Source organism: Mesoplodon bidens, assembly GCF_964165515.1.
Source record: "Mesoplodon bidens genome assembly, contig: HAP1_SCAFFOLD_544, whole genome shotgun sequence".
NCBI lineage: Eukaryota > Metazoa > Chordata > Mammalia > Artiodactyla > Ziphiidae > Mesoplodon > Mesoplodon bidens.
In genome coordinates, this window is record NW_027671197.1 from 224,573 (window position 1) to 246,287 (window position 21,715).

At 40.4% G+C, this 21,715-nt stretch overlaps 1 long non-coding RNA gene across 3 annotated transcripts in view; it reads right to left on the reverse strand.

Annotated features, from left to right (window-relative positions):
• LOC308611700 overlaps positions 1 to 21,715 on the reverse strand; it is a 68,848-nt gene that overhangs the window by 36,573 nt on the left and 10,560 nt on the right. The window lies entirely within an intron of this gene.

Here is a 21,715-nt window from a genome sequence, read left to right on the forward strand (position 1 = left end):
AGTTTATGACTCACTTTCTACATGAATGCTCTAAAGCAATTCCACTTGACTCAAGACGGCTATTGTCATAGCTATAACCCCTCAGCAGCCTTATCTTGCTAGCTTGTTTACAGAAAGTGGCTAGATTGCAAATTTAATTTGTTTTTCTATGATTTATCCAATCAATCCTGCCAAAATGCAGGGGGAAAAAATAATGGAGGCTACTCGAGAACAATTAAAACGTCAGCATGTTTAGAGACTTAACAGTAATTCAAATATGAAATAGTTTTGATGTTGATATTCAAGTCATTAGAACTTAGTGTTAATCAGGCCATTAGAACTTTGCATTAACTTACCAGTTAGCCAAGAAGGGCAGTGGACCCAGGGCTATGGGTTGCTTATCTCAAGTCTACAATCTAAATCAAATAAAAGAAAAATCCCAAACTTGGCAGTAACCCTAGAGTCCCATCTCTTCTAACTTGCTTCTTTTTTTAATAGATCTTTATTGGAGTATAACTGTTTCACAATACTGTGTTAGTTTCTGTTGTACACCAAAGTGAATCAGCCATATGCATACATATATCCCCACATCCCCTTCCTCTTGAACCTCCCTCCATCCTCCCTAGCCCACCCCTCTAGATCATCGCAAAGCACGGAGCTGATCTCCCTGTGCTATGTTGCTGCTTCCCACTAGCTATCTATTTTACATTCGGTAGTGTATATATGTCGATGCTACTTACTCTCTCACTTCACCCCAGCTTCCCCCTCCCTCCCTCCTCAAGTCCATTCTCTATGTCTACATCTTTATTCATGCCCTGCATCTAGGTTCATCAGTACCATTTTGGTTTTTTTTAGATTCCATATATATGTGTTAGCATACGGTATTTGTTTTTCTCTTTCTGACTTACTTCACTCTGTATGACAGACTCTAGGTCCATCCACCTCACTACAAATAACTCAATTTCGTTTCTTTTTATGGCTGAGTCATATTCCATTGTATATATGTGCCACATCTTCTTTATCCATTCATCTGTTGATGGACATTTAGGTTGGTTCCATGTCCTACCTATTGTAAATAGTGCTGCAGTGAACATTGTGGTGCATGTCTCTTTTTGAATTATGGTTTTCTCAGGGTATATGCCCAGTAGTGGGATTGCTGGGTCGTATGGTAGTTCTATTTGTAGTTTTTTAAGGAACCTCCATACTGTTTTCCATAGTGGTTGTATCAATTTAAATTCCCACCAACAGTGCAGGAGGGTTCCCTTTTCACCACACCCTTTCCAGCATTTATGGTTTCTAGAATTTTCTGATAATGTTCATTCTGACCGGTGTGAGGTGATACCTCATTGTAGTTCTGATTTGCATTTCTCTAATAATTAGTGATGTTGAGCATCTTTTCATGTGCCTCTTGGCCATCTGTATGTCTTCCTTGGTGAAATGTCTATTTAGGTCTTCCACCCATTTTTTAATTGGATTGTTTGTTTCTTTGATATTGAGCTCCATGAGCTGTGTGTATATTTTGGAGCTTAACCTTTTGTCTGTTGTTTCATTTGCAAATATGTTCTCCCCAACTTGCTTCTTAATTCACTAATTTCTTATATGATGTCCCTGACAAAGTCACTTGTTAACATATTCTGCCCAAACAAACTGAGCACCTGCCAAACATCGTTTAACCCCAAAGATGAAAGTACTTTGGTTGCTACTTCCAAGGAACTCACACCAAGCCTGTACTTGAATGTTGACTTCATAACATAAACCATTAACAACAAGTTCTCTTGAACAAAATCTGCCTCCACACAAGTTCTGGATGAGAAAACTGTTCTGCCTTCAAGTATTTTTCGTAAGCAATTATACTTTTGTGCTATCCATCTCAACCCAACTCTCTTTTAGGCAAACTATACCAAGTTTTTTCCATCACTCCTCCTATGCCTTGGTGTCCAAGCCACTCATGATCCTGGTCATACTCCTCTATGCACATTCAAGTGTATCAAATCCCCTCTTAATATGAAGAGCACAAACTGGAAGATACACCCGAGATTTCTTCTGTTACGATGTGGGCACTGTATTTTTACTAATGTAGCTACAATTCCTCGGCTTTTGAAAAATTCCCCTGCGATTCTATTATGAGTATGGGCTTTGGAGTCAGACCCCAATTTGTTTTCATAGATAATTTTGCAGTCTTGGACAAGTTACTTCACATCTCAAAATACTAAAAAAAAAATCATCTGTGAGACAGACATAAGGTATTTTTTTAAGGGTGAAAGTGTATGACATATGTAAAGCTCTTAGCACAGTACCTGACAGGAAATACTCAAAAATCATTAATTGATGCCTTTAACATCACTTCTACTTTCACAGATGCATCCATTGTTTTCCTTTTTTTCCCCCCACATAAACTGACACCAAATCTAGTACCATCCATCCTGTATTTAACTGATTTTCTCCCTGAAATTGAAGACTTCACATTTCCTATTATAACAGTTCATATGCTTTCATCTTCTCTTCCCAGTTTATTAAGATTTTCTCTAACTTTTGAATCCTATTGTGTTGCCTGCAGATTCCATAAGCCTGACCTTTAAGTCCTCAGCCAAGTCACTGATAAAGCGGTGACTAAAGAAGGACCAAGGACAAAAAGCCCTGTGACACATAAGGAGGATTTCATCTAGGTTTACATCCATTTCCACTTTTCACCAGTTGTTTAATGAGTTGTGAATAGAGCTTATTGCACTGACATCTGACACACATTCCTTCATCTTTCCACAAGAACATCCTGAGAGAAAAACCAAGCTGATAAATTTGTCCCTGGCATCCCCACATCTATTTACCCAGTAACTCTGTTAAATAAGAAAGTGACACTTGCTATGATTTAGTGAATTTACACTGGCTCTTCATGCTCATTTTCTTTTCCAGTTATCTGTAACTCATCTCTTTAATAATCCATGATTTTTCTTTTCCTCTTTCTTCTTCTTTGTGGTAGGCCAAATAATGCCCCTCCCCACAAATGCGTCCATGTCTTAATCCCAGAACCTGTGAATTTGTTACTTTACAGGGCAAAGGAACTTTACAGATGTGATTAAGGTCTTGAGATGAGGAGATAATCCTGGATTAACCAGGTGGGCCCAGGCTAATCACATAAGTCCTTAAAAGCATGGAACCTCTTTTCCTGGGTGTGGTCAGAGGGAGATCAAATTTTCTAGTTACGAGAGAAAAAGAGTTAGAGGGGTGCAGTGTTGCTGGGGTTTGATATGGAGGAAGGGGGCCACAAGGCAAAAGAACATGGGCAGCCTCTAGAAGCTGGAAAAGCAGGGAACATATACTCCTCCGGAGTCTCCAAAAAAGAATGCAGCTCAGCCAACACTTTGATTTTATCCCAGTGAGACCTGCATTGGACTTCTGACCTTGAGAACTGTAAGATGGTATACCTGTGTTAAGCCACTAAGTGTGTGGTAATTTTTACAGCTACCACAGGAAACTAATACCTCCTCCTCCTCCTCCTCTATTGTAAATATTTACTTTGAGTCGGCATAAATTTTTCTTCAAATTCACTTTTGGCCAATTGGGGCTTAACTGGTCCAAGGCATAAGAGACCACCAGTATGTTGGGTGAATTGCAGGAAATCATCAATCTCCTAATAACGAATTATCCTTCTCTCTTTACTAATGCAGGTAAAAATGAAATAGCTCCAGAGCAAAACTTAGAATTCTTATAATCACTGTGACTAATAACTATATCTCTTTTTGAAAAATGTAAAGTTCTTCTGGTCTTTACTCCCTTGCACCTCTGATGTAATTTAATAAAATCAGGTGCAGTTTTACTGAATGTATTCTATCCTTACAACACATACAATAATGTTATCATGGAAACTATCTTTGTGAACCAGAGCCCAACTCTCACCTAAGAGTTCTGTGACTTTCAGAGAATTCCCTGGCAGTCCAGTGGTTAGGACTCTGCACTTTCACTGCCGAGGGCCCGGGTTCCATCCCTAGTCAGGGAACTAAGATCCCACAAGCTGCGTGGTGCAGCCAAAAAATAGTTTTGTGACTTTCAGCAGTCACTTCCATCCCTCTGCACCCCAGTTTTCATACCTAGAAAAATAAGGACATTAGACGGGATAATTTCTAAGGTCTCTTTCTTCCTCTCAATTGCTGTGTTCTATCAGAGTACAGATTAAAAAAAAAAGTCCCTGTTTCTTTGCTGAAGGATAAACCAGTTGAAGTACAGTACTTCAATCCTTTGTTCATGCCCGTCCCTCCACATGAAATGCACTCTTCTTCTCCTTTATTTTCTCTTACCACTTACATCTCCAGGTAGTAAAATCCTACTCTGCTTTCAAGTTCCAAATCAAATGCCACTTATCATGAAGACTTCCTTGACCATAGCATCAGGAGCTCATCTTGCTCTCCTCCAAAATGCTCCGGCACTCATTGCCTGTAGGCTTATCACAGACTGAGTTATTATTCTTTTCTGTTGCAACATCTTGCCACTCCAACTGGACTATTGCTTCTCGAGGATGGGGACCATGTTCCTTGTTGTCTCCTAATAGCAGGTGTTGAGTAAATATCCTTCCTTCTCTCCTATCATAATGGAAGTGGTGGCCTACTCATTCTGAAGCCTACCTCTTTCTGTCTTCTGATTCTATCCCTCTTGCCTCTCACAAACTTGGTGACATCCATTATCCCCCATCGCTCCTTTTCCTTCAACTTCAACTCCTCTTTCAGTCTCAGTCCATCAGCTCAGTTATCTTCCATTAAAAAAAAAATTCCTCCCTTGGCTCATGCCCAACTCTAGCTACATCCTTGGATCTCTCACTGCCAAATTTCATGAAGGAGTTGAGTCATTCACAGTTACTGCCTCAACTTCTCCGTCTCTCATGCCTCTCTCTCTCCACTCCAGGCTGGTTTTCACCCCATCATTTCAACAAAATATACTTCCTCCAGGGTTACCAATGTCCTCCAAGTCACCACAGCCATTAGACACTGTATTTATCTTCTAGGCAGCATTTATACTATCGACTCTGACCAGCTTTTTCAAACACTGTCCTCCAATGTCTTCCATGATTTTACACTCCTCTTTCACCTAGATGTTCCTTTGGTCTACATTGCCAGCTTACCTTCTATTATTCACCTCTCAAATACTTAACTTCCTTAGAGTTATATCCTAGACCCTCTTCTGCACTTGGTCTATAAGGTCTCTCTAGATTGTTTCCTTCCCCAAGACTCCAACTTTCATGAAAAAGAGAAAACTAGAGAGGCAAGGCCTTTGCTCTCCAGAAGTTTATATCCTAATGTAAAACAAACAGACAATAGGGACTTCTCTGGTGGTCCAGTGGTTAAGACTCTGCATTTCCAATGCAAGGGGCCCGGGTTCGATCACTGGTCAGGGAAATAAGATCCCACATACCACCACTGAGCCCATGCGCTCTAAAGTCTGCGTGCCCCAACTACAGAAACCCGCGCATCGCAACTAGAGAAGTCTGTGCGCCGCAACAAAGAGCCCGTGCAGACAAAATAAATAAATAAATAAATAAATAAAAATCTAAAAAACAAAAATAAAAGACAATAGATAAGCAGACAAATAAATTATGAAATAATTTCATATGGTGCAAAACTAGACATAAAGAATGTCTGCATACAGAGATCATACAACAATAATTTTTTTGTGTGTGTGTGGCCGTACCACCCGGCTTGCAGGATCCTAGTTCCCCGACCAGGGATCGAACCCGGGCCCTCGGCAGTGGAAGCTCAGAGTCCTAACCACTGGACTGCCAGGGAATTCCCCATACAACAATAAACGTAACATTAAGTTGCTGGTCGACACATGTAGGACTCAGAATCCGAATTAACAATTTGAATTCACTCGGACACGTGCAGCTGGCCACTCTACCCCACGATCTGAATGCAGCGCTCTCTTCGATGTGCAGGCTCCTCTGAGTCCAGTCTGTTGACCCCATGCTGTGTGATGACTCAATGCTTCCACCTCCTGTCTCCATTTAAACGACGCAGAGCCTTCCTCTGTACATCCTGTGATGAAGTCATTGGGCCTTCACTTGGTGAGAACAACCTTCACATATTAACTGCCTGTGTGTGTGTGTTTTCCAAATCATTTGTCTCCAACAATTAAAGTGGCACTCCCTGGAATCAACAAAAATCTCAAACACAGACAAAAATCCAGGCCCTGAAAGCACATGGCAGCTCTCTGTTAAGTTGATCATCCAAAGGAACCAAAATATGTTGACAGTCACTTATTATGATCATCAAAAGGAAAACACAAAATTAAGTTCTTGCAGAGAACTCAAGGCCCCTTGAAAATACAACTGCAGGCTTTCAAGGATCTTCAGACCCTAATTTGAGAAACACGAATAACGTGAAAGGTCCTTGACTTAAGATCAAAAATTGTGGATACACATTCCAGCCCTGACATTTGTAACGAGTGGGCCTAGGCTATTCACTTTATAGATTTGTTAGAAAGACTAAATAAAATCATAGTACTAAGATTATTTGTGAAATCATGTTTACAGCATGTTAGAAGATGTCTTAGCCTAGTCTCCTAGAAAACAGGATAAGAGCAAGCCGTGGGCTAACACTTCATAGGGAGTGCTGTCCCAGGAAAGCAGAGGAGGAAGGAAAAGCAAAAAGGTCACAGCCATTATTTTGTAATAACTTTCAATGGAGTATCATCTATAAGAACATTGAATCACTATTTGTACACCTGAAACTAATATAATATTGGAAATCAACTATACTTCAATTAAAAAGAAAGAAAGAAAAGAAAAGCAGAAAGGTCTGTTGTTCAGTAATCAAGAATAGGAATACTGCAACCCTCTTTGCCCCATCAGGTGTTCAGGTTACAATCAGAAAATACTAGCCTACAGTTTTGCATTTAAATTATCTACTCAATTATACTATTTAAAAAATAAAGCTATACTCTCCTGCTTCCCCCCAAATTCTTCCTATAAATAGAAAATATAAAACCTTTTACTCTTAAAGACCATTTGGGGGGTTTGTTTTAGTATAGTCTTATGCCCCGATGATAGTCATGTGGACATGAAAGTATATTTGCTGAAATTAGTTGCCTGATTTGACAGGCAAAACTTGAGAAATGCAAACATGCAAACACGATTGCAAACACATAATGCAAAATGTCTTATACAAATGGCCCCAATCAAGGCAAAGTCCTGTTAATAAAACAGATTTTGGAAAAGGCTAAGAAGTAAAACATCTGAAGAGGCTAACTGCCCTGGGTTCACCATGAATATTAGTCTTATTTAACCTGTAAAAGATAACCAGAAGGAAATATATCAAAAGGCCTGCTCTGTGTTCCATCATTTTTTTCACCCAGACATTTTGCAATTTTCACTTCTCACTTCCAGGCTCTGTGCCTATTTTTAGACATTCAATAACACCTAGTATAAGCCACTGCATGTTAGGCATGAATTAATGAACAGTAATATCTAGGTTGCTGGCAACATATTGTGGCAGGGAGTCAGGCGAGATGGGTGGTAGAGAGAAGGAGTGTTTCATGCAGAAGCTTACACCAGGGAGCTGAGTAAAGGAACAATCTCTTTACGTGCTCTTACCAGTCAGGAGAAGAAAGCTCCTCCTGCCTAGGGGGCTTCGAACATTCCACCCACCATCAGCACCTGGAGAGGCAGCCATCTCAGCAGAATGACAATGGACGCCCTTGAGAGCGCACAGAGGGAACTCAATCAGGCCAGGAGACCACGGTGAGCACGGCTGTTCCCGTGGGTTGGCAGAGGCAACAGTCAGAAATAAGAGGTAAAAAGTGGACATCTCAGACAAAACCAAATAAGACAAAAGCAATGGAGAGCATGCAGAAGAGAATCCAGTCTGAACAAGCATAGAGAATTCCCTTAGACACATGAATTTACAGTGGTCCTAGCTTCTTTCAGGAGGAACCTGAGGTGAACATAAAAATTCACTAAAACCCCTTACACAATAGTGTATATAAATATGACTGTAAACTACTATGTATTTGGTTTTCTTTAGAATGTGAGTCCAGTCATTCTCCATATTTTGCCTTCTTTGGAGTCCCAAGTTAAAATGAATGAATGAATGAATCCTATAGTTCTTACCATATATACGTGTCTGGATTAGGTTTTTAATTGCTGGCTTTTATCAAGACTCTGGTTGCCAAGATGGTCAAAATCAAATAAGAATTCTTTTCAGATCTATGTGCAACTATATTACATATATTTATAGTGGGTATCTGCTATTTTGTTTGACTAGAACCCCTCCCTCCTTCCAAGAAAGAAACTCCCTTCTTGGAACTGCTCCTTTCCACACTCCAAACATATGGTTCAAGAAGTTCTTAGATGACCCCATACCACTGACACAATTGATTTGAGCAGGCTGGGGCCCCTGCCTAAACTCAGGACAATCAGCACCTTCCCTAAGATTTTTCGATCTGGAATTAAGAAATAAAGTCAGGGCCCCTTTCGTGCTCTAGCCGACAACTGTGAAACTCAAGATCTATTGTACAATACACTGAGACAGAATGACGTGGACGACCAGGAGAAGCAGAAACGAAGGCAGAGGGAGAGAATCCTGGTAGCACTTTGGCTCCCAGTTTTATCGTTTTGTATTAAATTTTTACTGCTTCCTTGTCTTTCCCATAGATTGACTTTTTTTTTTTTTTTTTTGCGGTACACGGGCCTCTCACTGTTGTGGACTCTCCTGCTGCGGAGCACAGGCTCTGGACGCGCAGGCTCAGTGGCCATGGCTCATGGGCCCAGCCGCTCCGTGGCACGTGGGATCTTCCCGGACCAGGGCACGAACCAGCATTCCCTGCATCGGCAGGCGGACTCTCAACCACTGCACCACCAGGGAATCCCCATAGATTGACTTCTAATCCTGCCTTTGGTTAATTAAAATATCCCAATATCCTCCCAATAAACCCTCCCTTTTTCCTAGACAAGTTCAGTTTGGATTTCGGTTGCTAGCAACCAAGGGGATCCTGAGTAGTAAAACAATGTGGTATTGTTTGACTATAGTAAACAATACTAAACTAAACTATAGTATAGTATTATTGTCTTACTCCACAAAGGATGAACATGAAAATGTATAATAGCTAAAGGACTAGGTGGTGATTCCCAGTCACACACCTTTCTTCTCACTAACCTTGATAAGTGGCTTGCCAAGCTTAATCTCAAGAATTAGGCTGATATCAAAGTGAAAAAAAACCTTCACATTGTTATACCACACTAATGAAAGGGCAATTGCTGTGGGAGTTAGCAGGAAACAGTAAGGATCTTCAGAGGTCTTCTTTCTTTCGTTCTTTTTATATTATTATATTTTTAAAAATCCTTTGCTTCTGAACCCTTTGCTCCACAGGCAGTGCAGCTGGGAAGCCATGGGTGGTCCCCTCCTCACTCCCCAGGATGGGCAGAGATGACTCACCTCTTGGTCAGTGCCCCTAACTAAGCAGGGTCCGAGGCTGGGAGAAATCATAGGAGTTACTTTTACAAAACAAAGGTTTTTCTGCGTGCTGTGCAGAGACAATCTAGGACTGGCTGGCTGGAGCTGGGGCATCTGAAACAACTGTAGCAGAAGGGCAACAGCGTAGAAAACCCCTCTGCTGGGCCCCTTCCTGCCTCCTACCACCAAGCCCACATTCAGAGGAGAACAGATACACTAGTGCCCATCAGGCCCAGAACAGCATTTGCACCCTTTGAATCTTCCCTTGGGGACAGATTTGGGAAGCAGAAAGGTTTTGTTTGTTTGCTTGGTGGTTGCCGTTGTTGTTTTTCGGAACCCTTAAGACAACACAGCACCACAGTGACAACCCTCACCGTGTCAGTGACTGGGCGGTGAAACGGACAGAGCACCACCCAAGGTGAGCAAAGACTAACGAAGACTCGATCTGCTCAGCAACCCCCAGACCGGCTCCTAACATAGAGACAACCACACGGTGAATGGGTCTGTGGGATGAGCGCCACCAAGCAGGGCAGGCACCCCCCTACCCCCTGCTGATGCCCACGCAGCAAACTATTATTTTTAAAAAGAAAATCTGAAATCTTCACCACCTCCCCAGTCCAATCACACTTACCCCACCTCCCCCTCACAATCTACACAATAGTCCCTCCCTCACTGTTGGCGGCGAGGAAGTGTAAAAGCACTGCAGTTCAGTGATTGTTCCCCGTTCTTTCTCCTTTCTGGTGGGCATTAGCGGCAGTGTGAAGACTGGCCTGAGGTTAGCCAAATGAAATCTAGAGGGTTAGATTTTTAGCTAGTGTGTGCATGTGTGTGTGTGTGTGTGTGTGTGTGTGTGTGTGGTCCTTAACAAACACACATTAAGAATCATGGAAAGGGACTTCCCTGGTGGCACAGTGGTTAAGAATCCGCCTGCCAATGCAGGGGACATAGGTTCGAGCTCTGGTCCGGGAAGATCCTACATGCCGCGGAGCAACTAAACCTATGCACCACAACTACTGAAGCCCGCATGCCTAGAGCCTGTGCTCTGCAACAAGAGAAGCCACTGCAATGAGAAGCATGCACACCACAATGAAGAGTAGCCCCCGCTCGCTGCAACTAGAGAAAGCCCGCATGCAGCAACGAAGATCCAACACAGCCAAAAAAAAAAAAGAAAGAAAGAAAGAATCAAGGAAAGAAATGCCCAGAAAGAACCCCTTCACAAGTGGGCCCGCTCTTCCGCCCCTTGGCAGAAAGCATCATGCCCAGAGAGCACGGCCGCGTTTAAGGTTACACAAGCTAGGCTAATATTTCAGCATGTCATTGAGTTAGTAGAGTGAGTACTATGACTTTTTTTTAATCGTTAAAAATATTTTTGCTGAGTATGAAAATCAGTGAAGGTGTTTTACTACTTGAGTTGTAGTCAGACCTACTGTTTATTACTTTTCACCATTTTTAACCCCTTAATCAAAGATTTCACAGCCTTTTGGCAGAATGCTGTGAGATATTTCACAAATGGGCTTCTGGATATGTTAACTGTGACTTTTAAAGGCTGGAATTTATAGTCAGCTGTATACTGTTCTCTTTAAAGCAGTCTCCTGAGGAGACAACAGTAATGCTGAGAAGAGCATGTGCTTTAGCATGAACCAGATCTGCGTTTGAATTCTCGCTTTAAGACGTGCTGTCTTATCTGATAATTAACCTCTCAGCCTGTGCTTTCATCCATAAAACAAGGTTACTAACACCTACCTTTCAGGGCTGTTGAGAGATTAAAATAAGATAGTTGATGCGAAGTACTGATATAACTTTGGAAATACATAAAGGCTAAATAAATACTCTAAAGCTTGCCTTTAGAGCTGGCAATGCTTTTAAAAATATCTCAGTGGTTACAACCTTGGTTTTCCGGATTTTTGAAACTGCCAAAATTTATTTAAATTTCTACTCAATTCCAAGTCAATCCCCATGGGAACGGTGAACAAGCTGGGGCAATACCAGTTTTGGTCAGACACAAAGTTGGCCTCCTATGGAATGAGGCTGCTTTGGTTGTATTACTTGAAAATTGGTTCTGAAGAAATTGCCAAAGAGAATTTCTCAAAGTGGTGGCATGGCCTTCCATGGTGATTGTTAGCTTCTACTTCAAGCCTACACAGCTGCATCGGCCACTGTCCCTCTATCCCACCTAGAGTCTCAGATGCACAGTCACAGTCTCAACCAAGGCCACTTGGCTTACCACCATCTGGAGGTCTAACATTTCTGGTGTCACATTTACAAGGGCTGGACTCCTGAACTGGCCCTGCAATCACTCTGCTGACAACCAGGTCAGGTACCCAAGAAGGATAAATGTTACCTTCTTAAGAAGCTGCTCTTACCTTCCTTCCAATATTGACCCAGTTTCAACTAGACTCTTCCCAACTCCCAGTCCTGAGCAGTTAACTTGCTGAGCCCTCTCTGCTCTCCCTGATCTCCCTCATGCATGCCAATTTTCCTGCCATTTGAAACAGGTCCTGCTATATAGAAGGGAGAATCCCTGCATGGAAAGTTAGTCAAGTTCTTTTTTTGTAAGCAATAGAATCAAACTTTGGCTGGTTTCAATAGAGAAGTGTTTCTTAAAGGATATTGAGATTTGACAGGGGGCCAGAGAAGGCTGGACAACCAGGCTCAAGAAATGGGAAAGAATAAGACATTGGCCAAGACCAGAGCCAAAAATCATGCCAGCGTCCTTCTGGTGAGGACACTGCTGCCACCACCACTGAATGCTGGACCTCATGGCTTGAATTACTACCTCAGCACTGAATATCAGATGCTGACTTGCTCAAAGTGGCTGTCCCTATATCCCCCAGAAGGAGTCTCCACTGTGCCTGCTTCTTTGTGTAAATGGCTTCAGCCTGAAAGTCTGAAGGGGGCTAATTTGACTGGTTAATCCCAGGTTACATGCTGATGGCTTAGCTTCGAGGGAGCCTGAGAAGGTATCTGCCTTTTTCAGTCTTTACCCCAGGATATCTCCACTATAGGTGTGTGGTAACACATTATCCACGATAATTAAATATCCATGATAAGTAATTACCCATGTGGTGTCTGCTTTGAAGAGGACATCCCTTCTAATGCAGTAAGCTTTAGCACATTGGGATTGTTAAACTTTGAAACACCATCCTGGAAAGCCTTAAAAGAGGTTATACCTTTAGTCTCAGAAATTTCACTTCTAAGCCTTTATAATGAGCATATAATGTGAAACAGACTAAGATTTCTTCAAAAATCAGAAATAGATAAATATAATACCAGGAAGGTAGCCATGCTCACAATTGGTGGAAGATATACAAGTGTTTGCTATTTTTTCATTTCTACTTTCTGTGTTTTTCAGATTATTATTACAAATGGGATGTACTGACTATATTTCTTATATATAGTTAAGAGTAATCTTTAAAATATGTTTCATTTCCTTATGGTCATTTGGTACAACAGTGTATCGATTAAGTTAGCTTATTCTAGATTTTGAAAGACTAAGAGCCACACAGTCAAATGCAGTTATAACTGCAGCCACACAGTTATACAAGTCACCTTATGAACAATTGTGGGTATTTCAGTATGGGCTGGGTATTAGATGATATTAGGAGATTATCTGGGAAGATATATGCTAAGGTCACAATGTCTACAACTTAATTTTAAAAGATGAGCAAAAATTATGTAAAGGAAATATGGCAAAATATTAAGGAGAGACGCATGTGAAATATTAAAAAGATTGAGAATAATCAGAGAGAAAAAGGAAAAGGATGACAAAAAGGATGCAAATATTAACCAGAAGAAACACAGTATAGCTGTATTAGTATCCAAGTAGTGTCTGAAGCAGAAAGCATCCCTAGAGACAAAGAGGGACACTTCATTCTGAGAAAAAGGTTACGTTCACAAGACAGAACAATTCTAAATTTTGTATGCACCTAATAACTTTGCCTCCAAAAAATATCTATCAAAAACTGAAGAAGGAAATGCATTTATACTTTTAGTGAGAGATTTTAACACTTTTTAAAAAAGATTTATTTTTGGCTGTGTTGGGTCTTTGTTGCTGAGCACGGGCTTTCTCTATTTGTGGTGAGTGGGGGCTACTCTTCACTGCAGTGTGCAGGCTTCTCATTGTGGTGGCTTCTCTTGTTGTGGAGCATGGGCTCTAGGCACGCAGGCTTCAGTAGCTGTGGCACGTGGGCTCAGTAGTTGTGGCACACGGGCTCTAGAGCACAGGCTCTATAGTTGTGGTGCACGGGGTTAGTTGCTCTGTGGCATGTGGGCTCTTCCTGGACCAGGGTTCGAACCCGTGTCCCCTGCATTGGCAGGCAGATTCTTAACCACTGTGCCACCAGGGAAGTCCCTTTAACGTAAATTTTAACCCTTGGGAAATAATAGGGTAAGCAAACAGGCAAGCAAAAAAAAAGCAAATCAGCAAATACACATGATTCGAACAAGATTAACACACCGTGTAACTGATATACAAGGAACATTCCTACCAACAGCTACTGAAAACATTTCCTTCTTTAAGTGCACTTGGAGCACTTACAAAACTGACAAATGCTGGACAGCAAAGCAAGTCTCAGCTGCTTTTACAAGACTGAAATCTCACAGAATATGTTCCCTGGACATGGCAGAATTATGCTAAAACATTAATATGAATAGAAATGTAGATACCACTAGCAACAAGTTAACTAAAAAGTTCACAAGTGGCTTCCCTGGTGGCCCAGTGGTTGAGAGTCCGCCTGCCGATTCAGGGGACACGGGTTCTTGCCCTGGTCCAGGAGGATCCCACGTGCCGCAGAGCGGCTGGGCCCGTGAGCCATGGCCGCTGAGCCTGCGCGTCCGGAGCCTGTGCTCTGCAACGGGAGAGGCCGCAGCAGTGAGAGGCCTGTGTACCGCAAAAAAAAAAAAAAAAAATCACAAATATTTGGAAATTAAGAAATTAAACTCTAAATATCTTGTGATACAAAGAAGAAATCAGAAAAGAAACTAGAAAATACCTTAAACTGAATAATAAAGAATAAGTCATCTCCTCTAAGATGTTTTATGCTATACTAGTTTGCTAAACCAAAGATAGTCAGTTTTTGTTTAAAATAGTAATATTTTTCTTATCCAAAAAAGAGCTATACATGACCAGGTAAAAAATATCAAGGTCAACACAAAGAAACACCAATTCTAACTGCTTCAAAAAACAAGGGCCAATCTTTGGCTGAGTCTTTAATTTGCCCAGTGCTACACAATGTTAGGAAGGAAATTAGTCCAGCTGAAAGGTCCGGATGCATTTTTAATATGCACCTGATGGTGTTAATTCAGATTCATTAAACAGTACTTCTCTCTGTTAGAGCAAAGAGCAAGAAATAACTAAAGCCTTCTGGCTGAGTGACAACACACGACAGTACAGGAAATGTCACCCAACGCAGATAAAATACGACAGATGAGGAGCTGTAAGTGTGAAATAGACTCAAAAGAGTTTTAAACCAAACATTTCAGTAACGGACACCATAAGGAAAGAGTCCCTTGGTCAGGAATTTAGAAAAGAGACATTTGGTGTCTGTTCCAGGCTGCACATTTTCAGCAAAAGAAGTCTGTTCTACAATCAGAATTCCTAATTTGAGCTCCCCCACTGATTACGCTGTGTCCTTGGGCGAAGCATTAAGCGCAGCTGATCTTCGTGAAAGAGGGCATATATCAAACATAATAATGAACGTGGATGTGCTTTGTAAACTGTAAAGGGCTGCACAAATGTTAATGATTACTGTGTCATAGCACTGTCTCAGCTGAACTTTTACTGATGTCACTGCATGAGCACAAACACTCTTGGAAGGTTTTTGAAGTAACCACTTAGAAACTGAATATTCTGTACTATACCACTTCCTGTCCCTTTTCAAATTCTCTCTCCCTTCTTTGCAAATTACTGATGTAATAACAATAACAGTGGTGGTGAATTGCGCATATAATAATGCGGCAGGCTCTGTGCTATGTACTTTACACATGTTATTGTTTTTTTTTTTATTTTATTTTTTGCTGTACGCGGGCCTCTCACTGCTGTGGCCTCTCCCGTTGCGGAGCACAGGCTCCGGACACACAGGCTCCGCGGCCATGGCTCGCGGGCCCAGCCGCTGCACGGCATGTGGGATCTTCCGGGATAGGGGCACGAACCCGTGTCCCCTGCATCGGCAGGTGGACTCTCAACCACTGCGCCACCAGGGAAGCCCTACACATGTTATTATTAATCTCCAACACTTACAATAACCCTTCAAGGTAGAGATTTTCCAAATTTCTCAGATAAGGACACCTGGCACACAGAATTGGTGGCATTTAAGCCTGGGGTGTGGGTGAGAAGGGTGGCCTGGGGATGAGGGGTGGTATAAAAAAGTCCCCCTTTAAAAAAAATACCAGGGAGTGGAGTGGAGGGACAAGCATGCATATTTCAAGAAGGTTCCTGGAGTGATTCTGTCTTCTCTGGTCTTCTGTGGAGAGCTAAACTACTAGGCTAATTAATCTGGTCAAGCTGCTAGAGAGAATAGAATCTGTACTCAAATCCAGGCCTCTGCTAGCAAACTCATGCTTTTTTCCACTATATTCAATGTATTATATAAATTTAAATTTATTTCTAGTTCTTCATCATTAGTAATAGATGATCTTTGTAGAAAACTTCAAATATATATAACTTTGTAGCACAACTTCACCTATAAAATATTTTTGCCAAGAACTTTTAACATGAATCTAATCAAACATCTAGACTTCCAGATTACAACAAATACACAGAATACAGAAATAAGTTACATGACGCCGTAAGGAAACAATCAGACAAATCTAGAACTTTGTATGTTCTGTAAGACAATGAGCCTGCACTTTTCAAAAAGTGAATGTCATTAAAAAAGAAAAAGTGGGGGAACAGTTCTATATTAAAAGAGACAGAGGAATAAAAACCAAATTAATGTGTGAACCTTGATTGGTGAACCAGGATTTGATGAAGAGGGCAATAAAAGACATTCTTGGGATAATTAAAGAAATCTGAATATGGAATAGACATTATATAATTCTATAGGATTGGTGCTAATTTGGGGGTGGGTCACCTAAGTTAGGTGTGATAATGGTATTATGGTTACTTGTGAGAGTGTACTGATTCTTGGAGATGTACGTTCAGGTACTTAGAGGCGAAACATGGTGTCTGCACTTTTAAATGGTTCAGAAAAACGTGTGTGTGTGTATACACATATATATATATACATATGGGTGTGTATATATATACATATGGGTGTATACACACACACACACAGAGAATAAAAGATGTTAACAGTTGGTAAATCTAGGAGATATAGATGTTCAAGTTACTGTTCCTTCTGGTTCTCTATATGTTTGACATTTTTTAGGGGAAAAAAAAGAAATAGATAAAAAGACTATTAGCTTCATGAATGCTGGACTGAAACATTCTTGTTCACTCTTGCCTGGCTCATGGAAGATGAGCTCACTGAAGTTCACCAAGCTGAACTTCTTGCTCACTCCGTAGTGCCTGGCTCATGGAAGGTGCTATAAATAACTGCTGAAAGAAGAAACAAGTCAGGGAAGGAAGGAAAGAAGGGAAAGAGATGGGGAGGGAAGAAAAGAGGGAGAGAGGGGGGAAGAAAGAAGGCCATCCCTCCTGCCATCACCTGGGCACCCCCAGCATGAATGTGATGGTATATATCTTCCAGGAATTTTTTCACCACAAGGATAAATCCATTTTTTAAAAGTGCTGCATTTGTAGAATTACCAGGTTTTAGAACCAAAAGCACCCTGGAGACCGTCCACATCCTAATAACAGCTGAAGAAACTGAAGCCCAAAAGCAAAGTGGCTAAGTCACCCGGTGAGTCAGTGACTGAGGGGGTAGTAGCTGTCCCATGACCAAGGCTCCTCCCTTCACACTAAGCTGTCTTGCTCCCATCTTTCGCAAAACTCTAAATCTACCTATTACATTTCAATGTAACCCCTATAAAGAGCCATACTTAGTTACTCACAGGCTTTCATTTTACTGAAAGTGAAGTTTTGCCCAGAACAGCAGTTTTGAGAACTTGTCAAACTTGTGGAAGTACAATTCCTTAAAGGACCAAAAAGTAAAAGTAAATACTGATGTCATGCACTGTGCTAGGAGCTTCCATTATTGTATTTAGTTCTCCCAATAGCCCCGTGAAGTAGGCATTATATTTTACAGACAAAGTCTATTGCCTATAACCTGCCTCTTATGGCTAAAAGGTAACTTCAAGGTAGAAAAAGGAAGAGAAAGGAGAGAAAGAATAACAAACAACTGGATACATCCATGAACGCTGTGAGCATTTAAAACTGTTTCTTGATGAAACAGAATAATTATGCATATAGTCTTATGATGATGAAATTAATAAAAAGAGAAGAAAACTCACATGTTCAATAAGAAACTGGCTTAGTAAAGTGACAAATCCAGTGATAAATTATTTGATAGAAAAAAAAGAACACTAATTAGAATATAGGTATCCACAAGTTAAATTTTTTTAATAGGTAAGCATATATATGCACTATAATTTATTAGATAAAAGATACTAATGCTAATGCAATTCATTTTAGGCTCAGTAATAACATGTGTTTCATTCATTACGTTTAGTATTTCCTTTAAAAAAATAAAACCCAAAACTCCCCTCTTACAAAATGAGCAAAAAAATGACAATAAAAAGTGAAAGGAATGAATGGTAAAGTCTAAAATTTAAGAAAATAATCCACAAAAGTTGAAGTAATGCTTGCTTCAAGAACAATTTAGCATTTACCAGTAGTGAGTTATACTTGAACAGAACTACATTTGATCTGAGATGTTTAAATGAGCAATATTTTAAATCTAGTTTGTAAGGACTTTCCCGGCCTCTCTGTCCTCTTTTAATCATATCAGGATGTTAGAAGCAATCAGAAGTGTTAACATTCAACTTATATGTTAATACTATTTTTTCCTCTTAAAACCTTGGAGAAATATTATTTCTATCAAGAAAAATAAACTAGACAATTGAAGACAAAGCTCCGTTTCATTTGAAAAACGAAAGAGATACAGGAATTTTGAACTGGCTTGTGAGAGCATTCAGAAATTACTCCAGTTTTAAGTTTTGCAGAGATAAAGGTTAAAAATTTAAAAAGTAAAGTACTTAGGCAAGAGTTTGCCAGCTGTTAAATATTATACTGTAATAGAACTACAGGTTTGAGTAGAACCCTACATTGATGAAAACAGTCCTCTTTCAAATGATTTATGATGTCTATGTAGTGATTTATACTAGATCTTACCATTTTTCTTTTAAGCATATACATTTTAACTGAAGAAATGAAAAACTTTATCATAGTAAAAGATGATTTCTTAAGAATGGAAAAGGAAATAGTCTTTGATAGTCTATCAATTAGCAAAAATCTTCCAGGAGTATTAAGAATATACTTGAAAAAATTATCTGATGTATTTATTAGAAATCATACCTCCTTATGGATGAAAGTATCATTTTAACATGCTAACCAGTGACTAAAGTGTTTGATGACCTGATTTTTCTACCTAAATATTCACTTACATGCTCAATTTATAGAGCTCTAGAATCAGGACGGGTATTTGTCTTCAGAGCATGAAAGGCTGTGTATCAACCAGGGACATCTTTACTTAGAGACGGCCTATTGTGTACCTGATACGACATTAGGATAACCTTCGCCACTAGCACCTGATTTTCCACCATTAGATGAAGCAACTTTATGTAGGGAAGAAAGTTTGGACCAAGCATCAGAAGACCTGGGTTTTAGGCTTAACTCTGCCAGTAACGATCACGGCAATACTGGTTATCCCAGGATGGCCTCAGTCTGCTTATCTGCAAGAATCTGCAAGGTTAGGTGGCTGGACTACATCAGTGTTTGTTGAACTTGTTTTAAAATCCACAGATCCCTTCCTTCAAACAAGACTCCCACAGTACCTGTCACATCAAACTGATAACAAGGAAGCGACTCTGGCTGAAGAGGATTGGGAGGTCGAGAGTGGATCTGTCCACAGAATATCCAGAACCCCCAGGAAAGTTCCATAAAGCATCTTGGTGGCTCCCCCAAGCACAATGTTAAAACCATTAGTTTAGTTTTACTTTAACACAAAAGTCATTAATAGACCACCCTCTGCTAAAGAAGGATAATAAAATAATTTTGCTTTGTCTGCCCAGTGTTTATTTATTTATTTTAATTTAAATATCATTAGGTGGGCTCGCACCCTCCAGTTTAGCCCAGTCTGTACCACTCTGTTGCTGACATCACTGGGCTTTTCACACACACATTCACGCTAACTCTTAGGGGGCTGAGGGGGGCTGAGTCTGTGACCCTGTGATCTAAAGTCTCCTTCACCAGTAACATTCTGTGATTAACATTGTTGTTTAACTGAGCATTGCTTTCTAACTGGTTTCCTTTTTTAAAATGCAAACATTTCTAAGAAGGATAATGCAATCATTCCTAAACAATTTTAAGGTGAATGAATTTATCAGAATTTCCTCTCTAACTAGAGATACTGAAAATCACAGTTACAGTAGGGACTCATGGGACAGGTTACTGAAAGGTAAGAGAAAAAGGGAGGGGCAGGCACAAAAGATAAATTTGATTATCTTACCAAAACTCACCTGCAGGGGGCTTCCCTGGTGGCGCAGTGGTTGAGAGTCTGCCTGCCGATGCAGGGGAAGCGGGTTCGTGCCCCGGTCTGGGAGGATCCCACATGCCACGGAGAGGCTAGGCCTGTGAGCCATGGCCGCTGAGCCTGTGCGTCCGGGGCCTGTGCTCTGCAACGGGAGAGGCCACAGCGGTGAGAGGCCCACGTACCGCAAAAAAAAAAAAAAAAATTCACCTGGGGGCTCATTGGAGAAATGGTTAATTCCAGGGAGGGGGCAGAGGGAATACAAGATGAGCCAGTTGCTACAGAAACTAAGGTAGTGCTTCAAAGCATCATGGAAACATGTCAAAAAGACAAACAGATTGAAGGGGCTGTCACTGGCCAAATTTGAGAAAATTTAAGCATCAAAATTAAAAAGGACAGAAATAGATTATAACCCACTGAATAACCTAAGAATCCATGAGTTCAGACTTAAATAAGCAAAAAAAGTAAATGGAGAGAAGGAAAGCTCTTCCTTACAGCAAAATGCCAACTAATAAATCTAGAAGGAATGATGGAGTTAGAGCATCATCAATCAGTGCAAAGTAGTCAGAAAAAATTTTATAAACAGGATATTGACACAGTCTCAAAAGATTTCCCCACAAAACACTTGTAATTTACAAAGAGAAAAGCTATAACTTTACAGTGGAGTAAGCACCTGAACCAAGTGATCAAAGTTAACATCACAAATGGACACTGGGTACCCCTGATATGGTACACTGACAAGGACAGGACCTCACCTCAATGGTATCTCCACCAAAAATACATAACCCAAGTCTAAACATGAGGACATCCTAGTCAAACCCAGAATGAAGAGTCTTCCCCCCACCCCCCAAAAAAAGAAAGACAAAGCAAAAAAAATGGAGTATTGATCTGCCCTCTTTAAAAGATGTCAAGTTAAGACAAAGGCTCAGAAACTTTTCCAGATTAAAGGAAACAAAGCAGATATTACAACTCAGTACAATGCACAATCCTGGATTACATCTCCTGGTCTGGGGAATAAATCAGCTTACAACTAATTATTGGGACATCATTGGGACAATTGAGAAAATCTGAATTTAAATTTGGACTGTGGTTTATATCATTAAAATACCTGATTTTGATAAAACCATGGTTATTAAAAAGAATGTTATTCTTAGGAAAATAACAAAATATTTCAGGGTAAAGGGGTACAACGTCTTCAACTTACTCTCAAATGGGTCAGGAAAGAAAGAGAGTGTGCAATATAGACAGATTCATAGAAAGAGAGGTAGTAAATGGGGCAAGATATAAATATGAATCTCAGTAAAGGGGATTTCTTGTACAATTCTTGAAACTTTTATAGATATTTGAAATTATGTCAAAATAAAAAGTTGCCAAAATGCTAAAAGGAAAAGTTTTCGGGGACTGACTTGACCATCTACAATTCCCTAAACCCCGACTTGAGTGACTGATCAGGACCAAGTAGGAAGTACAGGATTTAAAATGTATCACCTGCCAAACAAAATGGTATTTGACAGATGAGGTAAAGCTGATGCTAACAGAAATACTGGTGATACAGGAAATATTTAAGGTGAGAACTTCTCTGAAGGTAAAAGTTCTGTACTAACTTTTTAGACCCAAGTTTCCTTGACAAGAGAGGGAATAATCGTTCCTGAAACATCATTCTGGAATGGGTAG